The 5,884-nt window shown below is 35.2% G+C and overlaps 1 long non-coding RNA gene across 1 annotated transcript; it reads left to right on the top strand.

The window, feature by feature from the left end:
• Positions 1-1,276: 1,276 nt before the first annotated feature.
• Positions 1,277-1,762, top strand: LOC121968211. The gene is made up of 3 exons (XR_006108002.1): positions 1,277-1,368; positions 1,463-1,533; positions 1,627-1,762. It is a non-coding gene; the product is annotated as an uncharacterized LOC121968211 (long non-coding RNA).
• Positions 1,763-5,884: the final 4,122 nt, after the last annotated feature.

The following is a 5,884-nucleotide window of genomic DNA, read 5'->3' as shown; positions in this document are numbered from 1 at the left end:
CCTCACTTACACCTAACTTTCTATTACTTGCTTAGTATATGAGTTCAGGTATGGACATTTATTATGATATCACTATTGTTCATATTATTATTTTCCTATAAGACTGTATACTTTTGAATCTCTAGATATATCATGTTGAAGAACTATCTATCTATTACTTGTTGAGTTACCCGCACTCACCATCCTTTATACTAGTTTTTCTTTCGCCAAGAAGTTGGTAGAGGATTTATGGAGTCGCTTGGAGATCCTATCTGCCAGTCCCATGTCATATCGAGCGACTTCTTTCGTTATTATTTCCACTCGCATTATTAGTTTTGGACTTGTACGTGTAATATGTATCTTCTGTATGAAGTTTAGCCTTATGGCTTCTTATAATTGTTTTGATGTTATTATGTCAAGCCAAGTCGGTTCGCAGATAGTTATTTTGGATTTATATGTTTACTTTATTCTTTCTGCTGTGTTATTGATTCAGCCTGTGGGCTACTATTTATCTTGTGTGGTTGTGTTTCGCTACAAGAAAATTGGGATTCTACAACACTTAAACGACAACGCTTTTTATAAAAAGCGTTGTCTATTTTTTTTTAACAACGCTTTTAGTGAAAAGCGTTGTCTATTTCATTATTTTCTTATTAATAGACATCGCTTTTCTTAAAACCGTTGTCTATTAGTGATTTTTACGGGTCAAAGACAACACTTCGTAAAAAGCGTTGTCTATTAGACTGATTTTTAGTGTCTACGACAACGTTTTATAAAAAGTGTTGTCTATGTTTAAAATCTCATCTAAATCTTGATTAATACAAACCGTTGGATCTAAATCTTGATTAATACAAACCGTTGGATCTAGGTAAGGAGTAGAAAACCTGAACCCTTCTCCCAACTTCTATCTTCCGATCATTTTTGATCCCGAACCCTTCTCCCAACTCCTCATCTCATCGCAACCTTCTCCATCCAACTCCTCTCTGCGAACACCCTCTCCTTCCAACTCCTCCTCTCACGTCCTCTCCAGCAAACCCCTCTCCGGCGAACTCCTCTCCGCGAAGCTCCTCTCCTCTGAATTCCTTCACGCAAATGCCCTAATCACGATCGTGGGGAGAAGAAGCAAGGATTCTTCTCGGTGCTAAGGGAGGAGGTTGCGAGGGGGCTTTCTCCATCACGGTCGAGGTTGCGAATGCGACGACAGGATTATGGCGAGGGTCAGCGCGGTTGAGTGGTTGAGGGGCGGAAGCGGCAGATGCTGTTGTTCCTTCAAGCGGATCACCTTTGTGATTTGCTGCATTAATCTGGTTGCCGTGCTCCTTGTGATTCATTCGTTCTACACTTCCTTCTTCTTCTGCCCTTCGTCTGGGCTCAACCGAAATTATCTCGCCGGTACAAAGATCAACCTTTTCTTGTTGCGGTATACATATGTTGACTTTTTTCCGGTAATTTTAAAAATAAAATTGAATCTTTTTTGTTGTTGCAGATCAGACAAAGAAAATGGAAGAATCGATCCGGATACGAAGAGAAATGGGGCCTTTGGCTCTCATTAATGCGGTAAGCTCGCAGGCTTGATTTCTGTTCTTTAACACACGGTTTGGGATTGAGGATTTAACTGGTGGAACTTCCCGTTTCATTGGACTTGAGTAGGCGAGGATGCTCAGAATGAAGTTATCCAGAGAAGAGAAAAAGGGGTGTATTCAGTTGTCACAACTGGTGATGCATAAGTTGGCCAGCGAGATTCTGCAGATGCTGCAAGGTGTCGACAATACTAACGTGACGAAACAACAGGGTTGGTTATCCTTTTCATGTTTATTTGAGCTTATTGATCAGTTATTTTCATGAATTTGTTCACCAAGTTGGATCATACGTTCATGCATAGATAGCTTGATCGTTTGGACTTTGGTGAGCTAAGGTCACAGGATTAGAAAATGATATCTTTAAGAAGGACTTCGATTGGGTCAAAGTTCATAACTCATCCTAAATTTCAATCTAAGTTACATTGTTTATCCTTAATGATAATCTGCTGAAACAGTGGTTATCCATCGCTGGAACATTGAAACTGCAGCAGTAAGGTTTTTGAAGAAATGACAAGAATAGTGGAACCCAGATGGTTTGATGACTAACTTGTTCTTTTCTTCCTCAACGAACCATTAGTTCTGTTGAGTGAACCATCTAAGTTCAACCTTGTAGTCTTAATTGAGAGATTATCCAAATCATCCAACTTCTCTAATATATCATCAAGATTTACTCGTAAATATATCCTGTTTTGGAATTTTATTTTTAGAAAAGAGAAAAAAATAACGTTAGCTCTAAATCAACTTAGTTTCTGCAATTCTGAAGAAAACGACGTTGGTCCACAGAATGGGGCGCAATATGGGGCTCCGTTCGTTGAGGAGGAATGGGAAGAACAAGAGATTGCTAATGGAGTGGTCCTGATGCCCGATGCTGAGGATGATGATGATGCTGTTGACGCTCATGATCAGGAATACTTGGAATTCAATGATCTTCTTCAGGTAACATCTCGATTGTCTTCTTAAGCATGGTTGAAATAAAAAGGAAAAAAATTCTTGAAATGTTACCATGTGCATGAATGCTGCTAAAACAAAAAAGAAAGATGTTGAAACATGTGTCTGTTTGAATATCTTTATAGTTCTTCAGTTCACAATTTTGGGATAAAAAGATTGACATGGTATGGACATATTCAATTACCACCAAGAATCATGGAATTGGACAAGTTGAATCAATTAGAATTAAAGGTGGAAGAGGTAGAGTCAGACCAATGAAAATTCAAGTTAATATAATAAAAACGTCTAATTGATTTGAATGTTACAAGTTGTCTTACATAGAGCTCAATTTATGGGAAAGATCTATGCGCTGACCCAAAATAGTTGTGAATTAGACTATCTACATGTTGAAAGCTAACACAACATAGTATTGGTTTTGACCAAACAAGAAGATCGGGGGAGTAAAATATAATGTGCCTTCATTATTAAATTGCATGATCACTGTTAAGATAATCAGGTTAGCAGAGAAATGCTTATTCATTTTTATGCAGCCGATTATCTTCTGCCTGCTAATTATATTTCCTCCTCTATTGAAGATTATTAAATTGACAGTGAAAATGCATATGCATGCATCTGGCCATTATATGCCTGTATTAATTTTCATAACTTCCCAATATAATTCAACATTCTTTTGGTTTATGTTTCTTGTAGCAACTATATTTATTCATTCTCGGCATTTTGGGGCAATGTAAGAGCATGTCATATTCATAAAGGATATTATTTACTTGGTCGTCTCCATTTCAAATATGTTTTAACACAAACTAATATACTAGAGAATTTTTAGATATACTGGTGATTATTAATCAATTTACTGTAGTTTTTTCTATTCAATTTATTTATACATTGGAAAATATGACATAAGTTCAATATTCCCATCGTACATGGATTTAACTGCATTTATGATCCCCTATTGATATTGTCACATAATTGTGCATATGCACACACTCAAGATCAGATTCTATAGTTTCTCTACAAATGACATAAGGGCTTATACTCTAGCTTAATTCATTCACAACAAAGAGAAGGATTCTGATGTGAATGTCTGCAATTTTCTTTATGTTTTAAACTTTGCTTTCGTTATCAAGGAACAGAAGTTACTTTGTGAATTGAAGATATTCCCAATTTGTCATGTGTCTTGATCTCTGTCATTTCAATTTTGCAGGATCAAATAGTAAGTTGGATTTTTTATGTTCAATTTCTTTTATAAACTTAAACCAGTCCTGAGAGAGTTACCTGAAATGAAAATGAAATTCCTTATATTCTAAAGATTGAAAAGGGCTACTATGGCAATTCTGAAGGTTGTGAGTATTTAATAGTATCTAGGTGGTAATAATATCATATTTCACATGATTTACTACGGTTATTTTAATCGTAGTAATGCAACTTGTCTGACGAAATGCTAATCGTGTTGACTTTTACATTCTCCGATTCCTCAAGTAAAATTCCTATTTGTAGGATTTGATAATAAAAATACATGACGCATTTCCTTCCATAATTTGATAAATTCATCCTATTTTTCAGCTTATATTTTCCTTGTTAAACATAGCTTTCTAGCATTTGTTTTTTAACTTGTTGTGGCAGGAGACTTCTTCAGCACAGTACATCCTCCAGTAGTATATAGCTGCATCAGGAGGTTTCAAGCTTCTCAGTTCCATTAGGAATACATATTCAATGGGGAAGGTGAGGATGGTGGCTATTGAGTTTGAGATGGCAACCAGGATCACCAAAAACAGGAACCCAACAAGGGATGCTGAGTTTGGTGGATTTATGCTTTTTTTTGTTTTAAATTTGAATGACTAACTACTTTGAAACAGAAATATTCAGTCTTTGTGTATAGTTGAATTCTCCTGTAAATACTAATACTTTGTAGTTGAATTTTATTGTTTGGTACGAGTTTGAAATCATTAGCTGAGCTAATTAATGCTATTTTATATGTCAAATTCGAATTTGGACATGGTAAAAGAAAATTAATAGTTTTGTAAATATGAAAAAATGATTTTGTAAATAGATTTTTAATTTTTTTTTTAAAAGACAACGCTTTTAAAGCGTTGCACAAGTGTTGTCTTTGCCAAAAACAACAACGCTTTTAAAGCGTTGTAATAATGATGTTTTTGCAAAAAATACACAACGCTTTTAAAGCGTTGTCTTTGCTACAAACGACAACGCTTTAAAAGCGTTGTCGTTGAGCAGACTTTTAACAACAGTGCCTTTAACAACGCTTTTTCAGGCACAAAGACAACGCTTTAAAAGCGTTGTCTATTAGCTTTTTTCTTGTAGTGTTGTTTCCGGCCCTGTGGGCTCATATTTCTTGTTTAGCCATGTGGATATGTATCCTAGTTTTAATTGTCACTATTTCAAGGGAGGTGTTATCCAATTTTCGTCGGACAACCTTACCCTTGGGGTGTGACACATCCTTTCAACATATTGAAAGCAGCAACAAATCACTTGGCCTAATTCATACCAATGTGTGTGATCTAAAAGGTACACCAACATGTGATGGGAATAAGTATTTCATCACTTTTATAGATGATAATATAAAATATTGTTATGTGTATTTTCTCAAAAGTAATGATGATATTATAGAAAAATTTATTCTCTATAATAATGAGGTTGAAAACCAACTTAATAAAAAGATTAAGGTGGTTCGAAGTGACCAAAGTGGTGAATATGTATCACCATTCACTGAGTTGTATGTTGAACATGGGATCAGACATGAAATAACAGGTCCTTATACTCCTTATTAAAATGGATGTGCTGAGCGAAAGAATCACACTCTAAAGTAGATAATGAATGCTCTTTTATTGAGTTCTGGACAACCAAAGTTCATGTGGGGGGAAGTTGTATTAACAACTAATTATCTTTTAAATAAGATACCCTAGAATAAAATAAATAAGAACCCTTATCAGTTATAGAATAGAAGACAACTATCCTACAAATATTTGTGAATATAGGGGATGTCTTGCCAAAGTTTTAGTTCTTGATCCGAAAAGGATTAAGATAGAACAAAAAACTATTGATTTCATATTTATTGGATATGCACATACTAGCATCGCGTATTAGTTTTTCATGTATGAGTCACGAATACTGAATATACATAAAAACTCAATAATGGAATCGAGAAATGTCTCATTCTTCAAGCATGTGTTCCTGTATAAGATCCAATCAGAAGTAAATTCTTCAAAACAAACATTTGAAATGCAAGAAAAAAAAAGGATGAACCAGTTGAGATTGAGCTCAAACGAAGTAAAAGAGCTCAAGTGAGAAAATCCTACGGAACTGATTTTATCGCTTTCATAATAGAAAGTGAGGCCCAAAATTACTCAGAAGCAGTAAGCTCTTTT

The sequence above is a fragment of the Zingiber officinale genome, chromosome 3B (assembly GCF_018446385.1).
Source record: "Zingiber officinale cultivar Zhangliang chromosome 3B, Zo_v1.1, whole genome shotgun sequence".
Classification (NCBI taxonomy): domain Eukaryota; kingdom Viridiplantae; phylum Streptophyta; class Magnoliopsida; order Zingiberales; family Zingiberaceae; genus Zingiber; species Zingiber officinale.
Note: the sequence above shows the minus strand (reverse complement) of the source record. Positions and strands in the feature narration are given on the sequence as shown.